At 40.0% G+C, this 12,064-nt stretch overlaps 1 long non-coding RNA gene across 1 annotated transcript in view; it reads left to right on the top strand.

Annotated features, from left to right (window-relative positions):
- The first annotated feature begins 262 nt into the window (after positions 1–262).
- LOC310754396 overlaps positions 263–12,064 on the top strand; it is a 215,624-nt gene continuing 203,822 nt past the window's right edge. The window contains exon 1 of the long non-coding RNA XR_014543797.1: positions 263–364. This is a non-coding gene — a long non-coding RNA (uncharacterized lncRNA). The remainder of the gene's footprint in view (positions 365–12,064) is intronic.

Here is a 12,064-nt window from a genome sequence, read left to right as displayed (position 1 = left end):
TGCCAGAAAATGACACCGAAACTTTATGAACATCTGCCTAGGAGGAACAGTTTTCTGGAAGCTTCTGATGCAATTTTCAAACAGCTGAACTACTGGAAGAAATTATGCTTGTTTAGCAAATCAGCCTCCGAGTATAACGAATATGGGAAGGGAAGTGTGAGGGAGATGAACAACAGGAGTATATAAAAGAAAGACAAATGCTTGCTGCTGTTGCTCATTGGGGTCTGCAGCTGCAGCTTTCTAAAGTGGGAGGGAGGGGTATGTCTGCACTAGCCATGTGCCAGGCTTATCCATCTAGTTCTACACAGCTCAGGTGTTCTCTTTATGATGCAGCATGTGACTCTTTCACTGGGCTGCTTTGAAGGTAGGCACAGTCTCTCACTTCTGGTCCAAACCAGAGTGCATATCCATGGAAGGTAGGGACAGATTGATATGTCAATTTGACTTGGATTCTCATATCCCCCCTTTTATTTGTTTGTTTGTTTTAAAAGTCACAATGGAAATTATTTTGCATTTTCATGCAAATTTCACCTAATATTGTACGGCATACAATTTTGCCATACTGGTTTTTGGAAAGCTGTTTTCTTAATATAATGTAGTGTTTCCCAAATTTGTGTCTGCAGCTGTTTTTGAACCATCATCCCATCATCCCTGACCACTGGTCCTGCTAGCTAGGGATGATGGGAGGTGTAGTCCCAAACAGCTGGTGACCCAAGTATGGGAAACACTCATATAATGCATTCCTGAATGTTATTTTCACCAATATATGCATTTATAGGCATATTTTAACTTTGTATATGCATTTTTGTACACACTACTTAGCTGAAAACTGCTGTGTTTTGGTTTGAATTGAAAGTGTGAATTAAGTAGGTCCACCTTTAAATGTGAATTAGATCAAATTTCTCCCCACCCCTAATGGAGAGTGATGTAACCTTTGTAGACAACACAACACTAAGTGTTGTCTGCTGGCTTGCTGACTGGCTGCAGTAGTTTGTGCCAGAGGGTGAGAACATATTGGGTGAGAGTATGTACCTAGCTGAGATATAAGGTGGCTTGACTGATGGTTTTTCTGTTTCCACGTTACAGGGTTAATGACAATTCCTAATGGCTATATCCAGTGTGATTAATGGGTACTTTGCGATTTCATTTTTGTTTTTTTACTGTTTTGAGTGATTGCATATGTATTGTAGTTTTATTTAGTTTCTTTTATAAAAAAGAAACTGTTCACTGCTTGGGGGTGGGGGGTGGGGCTTTTGACCCATATGTGGCATATAAATAAGGCATAACATAACAAGCGGCCAGTAGGGTTTCTTGTTTTTTAAAAGCTAAAAGTTGAACAACAAGGGCCTCTCATTATGGGAGATTGATTTCCTTTCAGGTAGGTTCAAAAAATCCTTACACACTGCTGGTACATGTGTTTGCCCAGATTGACCACCAAATATATTGGATAAATATTTAACCCTATCAGAGACAGGCGTTGAGGCTACCTGTGCTGATCTCATTTCATTTAAATCCCAGGAAACCAGTTCCCAGAACTTGTCTTCCCTCTGTTCCATTATTGATCGTCCCCAATTCCAGATACTGGGTTTTCAGGTTTATTGTTTTTGAACCTATTCTTGTATTCCAACCTACATTTGATCAAATTTTTCATAGATTCCTCAATCGGGCTCTTATGAGAATTCCTAATTGTCTTAGCCATAACTTTCTTAGCCGCTTTACATTGACTATCAAACCATCAGTTTTGAGTAGACTTGTTTCAGGTTACATTGTTATTAACTTTAAACCCATAAATTCATTTGAGTTTAGTCCCAAGTTAGTGGGCCTAGAATTGTGGCCTTAACTGAAATGGGTAAAACGGGTTGTATCCAATTAAGTCCTACTCAGAACAGATCCACTGAAATTAATGGATCCAAGTAGGTCATGTCCATTATTTTCAATGGGTCTACTCTCAGTAGGACTCACACTGGATACAACACCATGTACCACTAAGGAGAATCTTACCAAATTCTCTATGGTAGGAATCCTGAATACATGTGGCAAAAATGGAAATCTGTGACAAAATTATAATTTTGCCATGCAGCTTCTCCAAAGTTCTTTGCACTGTAGCAAAGTATTCAGCCTCATGATTTTGAGTTTAAATTTTTGTTATAGTTTTAATCTGAATAGTTGGAGTAATAGATTAAGCAGTTTGATGGGAGTGCTTCTCAGATTATTATTTTGGCATTTTATTGTATTTATTTATGTTAAAAGTGTGTAAGTCCCAAAAGGATGAGACATCTGTGTTCTGAGGTTCAGCTGAAACCATTCTATATATAGACGCTTTTGCACAAGAGGGAAGTGTTGGAAAATTCTTCCTAATCAAACTGAAGCAGTGTCGAAGGGAACAATGTGTGAGCTTGCCAGCTGGATTTTTATACAAGGAGATTGAAAACATAATATAATGGAAAAAGGAAATGGCCCTCTCTTCCATTAAAGACCAGCCACAATGGGGAATACAGTGCTCTGTATATTAGCTCTTCAATTTTTGTAATTCCATTACACTTCTCAGCCCCTTTTGTGAGAGGCATTTTGAAGCCAGATCTATAAAATGTGGCCTATATTTTTCCCCTTGTACCAATAATCAAAACATTCCAACTTCAGGTCATTTCTACAACCCATGCACTGTGTTTGTAGCAAGCAGTGCAATTTTTAGATTAACAGACACATACCTTTTTATGGGAGGAGGGGGTACACTGTCTACAGGACAAACATATGAATAGAAATTTCAGAAATATATCCCATATTAAAAAAACAGCAACAACAACCACACACACAAATACCTGATGAAATGCTGCAGAAGCTTAAATACCTCATAATATATCATGAGGTCAATGCAGCATTTATTTGCTTATATCTATTTAGAAGGTGGGGAAAATAACAAAATCTAAAATAAAAAATACATGCACTGACATTTTCCATGGCAGGCTGATAATACCATGGTTTTCAAAATTGTTACGTTCAGTAGCATTTCATTAGTATACTTTTCATTGTACTTATTATTATGCATTATTAATTCAGATCTGTGCCTAGGAGATGTACAGTATGTAATTATTTCTCCTTTCAAAACATAATAGCTTCACACGGTGCTTGTTTCAGTCATGATATTTCATCTCTGAATGTGCCGTCAAACATTCTGGAGCTCTGACAGTAATTTGTATTTGAACAGAAAAGCTGTCAAGAAGGGGCTGTGCTACTATCCATCAGATTTTTAATCCTGACCATACTTTAATGCCAGCGAGCTGGCTGTCCAAGGCACTAAACAAAGATTGAAATTATGCCTTCTGTTCTTTCACTTCAAAGCTGCAAAGTTAGTCTGGAATCCAATAGACCTTTATTATACTCTATTAATTTCGTATTAGTTCTCGGCTATGCCAGATTCAGCTGAAGTGTCACAATGGTTTAAGCATGCAGCCCTGACTCAGAGATCAAAAAACAGAATCTGTCACTTTCCATAATTTTACAGGAGATTCTACAAATGTAAACCCCTTTTCATCCTGCCACCCTTTTAAGTCTTTAATAAGTTTTCTTCTTCAGCAGCAGTTCTGCAGAATCTTAATATCACTCCCAGAAATACTAAATGATATTGTAACTCTCAGCAATTTCATCAGCAATTTAATTAAAGGGTAATTTATACTTAACCTTTACAAATACCTAGGATCCTGTGTTATTCTTGTTGTTGTTTTTAAAAAGTAGATTTGTGTTCAGGACAGGAGGCAAATCTGTTTGAGAATGGATTTGATAGAACTTTTGGATCACGCTAGATAAACTGAAGCCCAAGAAATGAGACATTCTTGACAGGCAAATTACATGTGGATTATCTTCTTGTTAAAATTTCATCACAGAAAATAGTCTAACTATTAATCATGCAAGTACTTTACACGAGAGATTAGCATATTTCCTTACAAAGGGTTACACTTAATTTGGATGCATTGACTTTTTGCCACACGGGCTGACCTTTATGTCTAATCAAAGTACTTTTATATCCAAATCCCCAACCTTTTATCTCTCCTGACAGCTTTTAATTTGAAGGTCCATAATAAAGTATATTAAAATTCAACATGTGCCAGTAGGATATGGCTGGGCTAGCACAGCTTCAGATATAAAACTTTGACTAAGTCACAGTACATTCTAATGTATATCTATTTTCAGTTTGCTAATGGTCTGGAAGACTGGAAAGGGGTTCATGTTTTATGTGTGATGCAATTAGGTGGTCTTACTGTTTAAGTTCATGCATCATCACATTATGATATAAAATTTAAATGATAGAAGCCAAGGAAAATAATCTGGAGCAAGGACCACAAACATCTGGTCACTGCTACAAGATATCGTCACTGCGGCAAGATATGACAAGATATGACATTTCAGCCTATTTTGTTATGTTCATAATTCTTTATTGAGTTTGTCAGCAGGATGCAAAGGTAAAACCAATATGTCAGGAGAAAAGAGTTAACCAACATAAGGTTAATTTGCTTTGTGAGCAGTCATGACAAAAAATCAAGTTTTGGAGATAATAAAGTCATCTTTGTGGCCAGCAAATCTGAGGGCCAAACTAGGTAAAACACTGTTTACGTCATTAGTATATGCTTGTTATGATAAATATGAGTTGCAGGGGCAGGGGGGCGGGGAATCAAAGCAAGGGATTCAACCTTTGCCCCCACCACAGTCCTCCACATATTTAACATTTTCTTGAAAAACACACAAGGGCATGAACAGAGCAGAGTGGGACCATGCTTTTAGCCCCATGCCTATCACAGGGTCTCCTTTTTTTAACAATTGCCCGTTGTGCATGGTTGTCTGAATAGGCAAAAATCAACATATGAGCTCCTCCTCACTTGTAGGGGTTCTATAGGATCAGGCCCCCGCAAAAAGCAGGTGTTCTGATAGCATAGTCCCCTACAGATGTGGAGAAGCAATATAAGGCTGTTGTTCTTTTTCTAAAACAAGGAGACAGAACATTGGATGTAGGCATAAATGTGGAACTCTGTTCTCTCTTAAGCCTTGCAAGTGAGTAACATGTGCTCAGGGCTTACAATGTTCCTGGGGAGGGGGGAGGAGGTTAAAGGAAAGTGTAAGACACCATTGCAAAAACATCAACCTTTTTTTTAAAAAAAAAGGGAAAAGAAAAGAAATGGTTGAAATGTATCTCTTGGGGACACTTGGTCATTCAGGTGATGATACTGAAAATCAGTATTTAAAGGTGCATAATTAATCCAGGCACAAATGCAAGCAACGATCTAAAGCTCGTGGGATATATCAAGAGCAGCTACTGAACTGCCGCCTGCTAATTAATGCATGACCTTTTAAAACTAAGTCTGGTAATATAGACTGTTAACTGGTCATGATCTGTAGTTATTGAACTGAGATAGATTGCATTTCAGAGACTATTGAAGCAGAGCCTTATTAGGCCATTTGTTAAAATATCTAAATTCTACTTTTAGCACTTTCTCTCTTGACTGGCATGTTTAATATGCGTAGAAATCTCTCCCTTTTTCTTCTTCTTCTTACTTATCCAAGCTTGCTTTCCTTACTAAAATATATTTAAGAAATTTTGGAATACTTGGTTCTAGGTTATAATCCAAAGGACTGGCAGGGTGCTGAAGAGTGGGTGGCAGAAGCTATGGGACCTGAGGGAATGGGGCAGCAATTTATGGAGTTTTGTGCCTCCCACGAGGCTGCAGCCAGATCTGGAGGGAGGGGAAGAGTCTGAACAGAAGGAGATGGGGAAGGGGGTGCAGGAGATGGGGCAGGAGCCAGGGATGGAAGAAGGAAAGGACACATCAGGAGCAGAGGAAGAGATGGTGTCTGGGGTGGAGGCCAGCAGAATCCCCTCCTCTGCTGTCACCTAGCACCAGGAGAAGCTTGAAGCAACAGACACAAAGCAACTTCCATGTAGGAGAAGTTGTAGATTGCTTGCATGCATGCTGTCAGATAGGGGTACTTAAGTTTGGGTGGAGGTGGGTGATGCTGTTGCACCAACAGTCCAGCTCCAAGCACAAGCCTGTGGAGTGGAGGCAAGCTATTTAGTTGCAAGAAGTGTGTATGTGTGTACTGTGTGCCTTAAGAGCTACTGTGTGTGCTTTGGCAACAAAGAATTAAACTACCAGCCTTGTGTCCTCCTTGGGCTGGGTATGCTCAGGACACACACACAACATGCATTTCCCCTAATGATGCCTAAGCAAGCAACAAATGGAGAAGTATATACATCTTCCATTTGGGAAACTTTCTGAGGCAATGGAAGGCATGTTGTAATGCAACTGGGGGGGGGCTGTAAAAACACCAAATATTAGTTTTTGGACTAATTAATATTGTAATTGTGAGTGTTTTTTTCTTGTCTGTTGGAGTTGTTTTAATAATAACAGTAGCCTGTTATTTAGTAAAAAGCATATACAATATAAAAAACAAAATATCAATAAAACCAATGGCAACCTTTAAAATTTGAAAAAAGCAGCAGGGGCATTGAACAACTTAAGAAGGGTAAACAATCAAAGCCCATTGAGATAAGATTGTCTCTTGCTTCCTGTCTTAACGCAAGCAGTGGAGGGGATGCTTTTCCAGATCTTGGACACTGCAGCTCAAAAGGCCAAGTCCTTGGTTGAAGAAACACCCCCCCCAGAAGGTCCAAGAACCCTTTATAAGAACTTAGAAATATGTATGTCATGAACAAATGGGCTGAGAGTGGGATCATATCTACTGTCTCCATTCCAAACCTCTAGAGAAGGGTACCTAATGCGATCTCTTCCATATATAGTTGGAATACAACTCTTATCAGCCCCAACCAGCATATTGAAATGTCAAGCATGGTGGCTTTAGCCCAGCAACATCCAGTGGACATCATGTTGGCTAAACCTGCTCTAGAAATCAGCCCTCTTTCAAGCTCCGTGCAATGAGAAGGAGAGCAGGGATGAGCCAAATGGCCCCTACCTCTTCTGCCACATTCCTGTCACCAGCTGCATTGCCTTCCACACATTATAAATGGAAATTCTGAAGGCAGTGTTCTGGAAGATCATGGTTCTGAGTTGCATAGGGAGTCTATACAACTACAACAGAAGTTCCCTTCCAAACACATGGAAGGTGGCACATCCAGCTGTGGAGGTCTATAGGTCTAGACAGGGCAAATGAGCTAATAATTCCCCTAATACAATTAGTGGGGATGTTGAATAAATGAAGAGAACTAGAGAGCATTCCTGCATGATTGGAGATGGTGCTGTTAGGGATGTCAGATGCTTCTGCCAAAAATGGAAAGGGAAGTGAAAATTGCTGTTGTTTGCATGTTTGTCTGTGGTCAGGAACGGAAATCAGTCAAGTGAATATAACTGGTATTCATTCACATCACTAATATTCTGAAGTCTGCAATGAAATTAAACACTTTTTAAACATTTGTTTTGATGTTTCCTTTACAATGAAACAAATGCAAGTTATGTAACTTACATCACTGATTGTGACAAGTTCGGGTTAGAAAGGGCTGTGTTGTTACACCCCTAACTGCTGGGATTTGAATGCTGGAAAAATACTCAGACTGATGGCATTCCATCCCTGCACCCCAAAATTCCTGAAAGCAGAAAGATAAACCTGAGGGAAGGAAGTCTTCTGATGTAATGTGCAAACATTCGTGAGAACCAGCTCTCCATGCCCCCAAGAGTGGCATATTCTTGTGAAGAGGGCTAATGTACAAACTAATACATTTTCAGTGATGAGCCTTGAGCTTTGTTATTGCTAAGGAGGCTAAAGAGATTGCTTCCTGGAAACAGCTTTGAGCTGCTTTTCCAGTAAGCAGACAATTTTGCTGAATTATTTCAGGCCTAGAAAATCTTAGATCAATGTCAAGCATTTTGTACTGCCAGCTAAAAAGATAAAATTATATTAGATGCATAGTTTTGCATACAAACAGTAATGCCATCCCTGTACCTTGGCTGGAATCCAAAGAGCTGTGCTACTTGTGTGATCTTAACCATGTCTGCTCAAAATTGAGTCCTGTGGATTCAGTGGGGCTGAATGACTGGACAGGACTAAAACCCATGGTGGATGATTCAGAACTGGATACAACCCAGTCTGCTTTGCAGAAATTACAAGCAGGATTGCTAATTTTGAAAAGAGAAAGAAAGAAACTCTGGCATGTTGAGAAATGTATGTCCAGTGCTGATGTTCTAAACTCTGGAACAACCAACAATCAGGTTCTCTGTGACAACTTCGTTGTTCCTATATATGTGAGCAGCTAAACTGGCAGCTCCCTTCTAACACACCTCCTATGCATTGAATGTTTCTGCATAATTTCTTAATTCCCATTCTCCTCTTCTTTCTTGAAATAGCTGCAAGCAACTGAGAAAAACCTTTTAAACAGATGTCTTCATTTTCTGCCATGTGATTTAATAACAGAGCATTCCTAAGAAGGGTCCTAAGAGGCATGGGACAGTCTATGGACTGTTGCAGGTGGAAGGTGCTCTGTCAGCTCCTGGCTGGTACCCCTGAGAGACACAAGTATGGTGACTTGCACCCACCCCAAACTCCCTATTTTAGGACTTTCTGCAGGCTACCATCAGTGAGAGGACCACCACTGTTAGCATGCCATCGCCACCAGTGCCACTCCTCTTTACCAGTCCGGTGGAGAGGTGGCTGTACTGTATCCTACCACCACTACCACCACCACCACTCAGCTATCAACATGGTGGGTGTGTAGGATTGCAGCCTAATAATAGTAAAAATTGACAGGCAAAATAGAAACCTCTGCTTTGGGGGGAGCTTTTTGGCTTTAAAAAAAATATTGGAGCTCTAAGCTGCAGTCATGAGTTTCCCCAACTAAATAAGAAGTAATCAACAATACAAGTCATAAACCTCAAAAGGGCCATATTGAGCTCCTTCTGCGTAGATGGTGGCTTATGGAGCTATACCAGAGGAGCAAATGCAAGATGAAAGCAGTTTTATAAAATGATGTTCTATGCAAATAGATCTCTAATTCAGTGTTTCAAATTTTAAAAGATATATTAATGATTTAATCAAGTGTTAGTAGCCTCTTCAGCTTCTGCCAGTAATGACAAGAGTTTCCTTTCTAATGTTCACTTCCTGCTGTGCAAATCGGGATTTTAACAAACTACATTAGCTGCAGGCTCTTTGACATGGCATCACACTGAGATAAACACAATTAACAAGATCTATTTAAATGTTCTTTCTTCTGCATTTATTTATTAATGGGTTTTAAGACTTCTGACAATTTCTTTTTACAGTTTTCTAAAGTCTCTGTCTCCTGGACCCATTTAATCTGAAACATTCATTATTTGGAGCACTATACCCAGAATCTATGGAGCTCTGGGCAATAATGGAAGGCGATCCCCTCCACCAATGTCACAAGTCTTACCTAACAGGTTATATTGCCTTCCCTAATCACTAAAGTGAGGGATGGGGAATACGTGGCCCTCCACATGTTGTTGTACTAAAACTGCTGTCATCTCCAGAAAGCAAGGTCAACACTCAGAGATTATGGGAGTTGTAGACCAGGAATGGGGGACCTGTGGCCCTTCAAGCTGTTGTTGGACCATAACACCCATTATTCCTGACAATTGGATATGCTAGTTGTGGCTAATGGGAATTGTAATTCAACAAGTGGGATCATCTTAAAAGATGGTCCTGGTTGCGGGCAGGCCCTCAACCTAGTTCCCCCCACCCTGTTGTGGGCGGAGTAATACCCTCATGCCTGGGTGGCACCACAATACCCCAGGCCTATTGGCCAATCATTTTGAGTGGGGTGATTGTGGGGGGGTATAAAAGTGACAGCCCGATGTGTGCCAAGCACCTGTTTCACACTGCTGATCAGAGCTGGGGATCTTCCTCATCTGCATCGTTTGAGGCCGTAGCTATACCTCTCCTTAGCTGATTAAGCTTACAATTTTCTTTGCTTCTTTTACCCTTCTTTTATCTAGCCTTTCCTTCTGGTGCCTGAACCTCCCTCCCCGATCGCCCCACAGGCTCCACCACCCGCATGACAATTGCCTATGCTAGTTGTGGCTAATGGCAATTGTAATTCAACAACATCTTCAGGGTCACAGGTTATCCATTCCTGATCTGGTGATAAATTTGTGAGTTTGCAAAAGAAGTTTGATTTCAGCTTCCAACTGGCAATCATTTAGCCCCATTCAGAGTTAGCAACCTAAAGCATTTGCCCAATGCCTTAGGTACAGTTGCCAACTCTATCTACCACTTAAAATGTATAACAAACCACAGGTTGCAGTTTTTAATACACTTGCTTAGACGAAAGTCAAATTGAATTCTTTGGAATTTGCTTCTCAGTAAATTATCAGAATGATATCACATTATAGTGTAGATAATATAGTTGTGCTGATATCATAAATAATAAATACAGTGGCAGCAAACCTCTGCCCTCTCTGCAGATGTTCCCAAACTCTGACTCCAACCAGCCTCAGCCAGGATGGCCAATGGTCAGGAGTGGTGGGAACTGCAGCCCAGAGACATTTGGAGGACTGTCCCGCATTCTTGAACTAGTCAATGCAGATAGTTTACAATTATTGGACAGGTGACAATTTTTTGACCCCATCTGGAGCTAAGGACTCACAGGCTCCTCATCTAGAGGTTCACATGTTGTCCATTACAGTTGTACAGAATGGTATATGCCCCCTTTCTTCAAGAGCATGACAACTGCATCAATCCATCAAATATTTCTTAGTAATCTCACCACTGACCATTCACTCCTCACTTCTTATCTAGATGCTGTCCGATCTGGGGGCTATCACAACATTTTGTGGGAGCAAGATGGAGGCTCCCTACAAGGTTTTACAGTCCATGAGTTCTGATCTTCCTGGGCTTTAAACCTCCACAACAGCCCCTTCTCAAGGCAGTCACCCCCTAACTTATAGGCAGCAATGGAGTAGGGTGGAACTTTTGAAATCATCCCCATTCTCCCTCACATGATGACACTAGTACAAGGAATTATAATGCCTGAAGAAGGTAATATTCTCTCCTTGATAGAGGTGCATTAATTCTATTTCTGTAGATTATATTTATTCATGATCATCAAAAGGAGTTTATTATTCCAATATTTGGCTTTCTAGAATTAAACTAAAAGCTTATAAGTCAAAGTCTGCGGTAGAACAAATGTGATCACAGCCAGGATTTGTTTTTTTTATGAAAGGAGTTTGTATTGCAAATACACTAAAATATATGGATCATAATATTGATGAGTGTGATGGTCTCGCTTCAAGCTGAGGAGGACTGTTCATGTGTTGCAAGGAGAAACTGTGAGATGCACACCATTTTTAAGTAGTAGATGTCTCTCTCACACAGATTTTTGAACAAAATTGTATCTAGGACAGATGGAATGTCTATATGTTGATTTATTATAAGATTCAGGCATCTTCAGCTAATTAACAATGAAGGGACAGATGTCTTAGTTGTGCATACCCCACCACCACCACAAGAAGTGAAGCAGATTATTTAAACGCATGGTGCTTGTTTTTACAAAGTAGGTGGCTTATTTAGTTCCAAAAAATTATTTTATTCACCAGGGCTTGATCCTAAGATAACCTATGAAAGTTTAACAGAAGGAATGTTTCCTGTCTCCTCCTTCCTACCACAGCCTGCTGTGAGTAACGAAAACTCTGTCATGGAGCAGTGGTCTTCAGGTGAAGGATGAGCTAGGAAACAATCCTTCTGTTAGGGTGCAATGGTCCAATGCTGATTTTGGGTAAATCCATCCTCCCCCAGCAACCCCCACCAAGCATTGTTTAGTGGTGCCCTTTGACTAGGGACATAAGGAGGCAGCAATTTCTGTTCCATCCACTGTTGATCACAATCAGTGCTGCTTCTGTTCAGCTATGCAGTTGGTCATCTGACAAAAACCTATATCATTCATCTCACTATCTGCAATAGCCAAAATGTATGTAATTAATGTAATTGCATTTCAGTGGAAGGGAAATATCAAAAACTTTACAGAAAGTAATATAATTATTGACATAGCATATGTGGGCAAAAAAAATAATAATGATGTGTGTGATTTCCATTCCTCACCTTGGATGAAAAT

This window comes from Podarcis filfolensis (assembly GCF_964270895.1).
Source record: "Podarcis filfolensis genome assembly, chromosome: Z".
NCBI classification, from domain to species: Eukaryota; Metazoa; Chordata; class Lepidosauria; order Squamata; family Lacertidae; genus Podarcis; species Podarcis filfolensis.
This window is presented reverse-complemented; position numbering and strand designations above follow the sequence as displayed.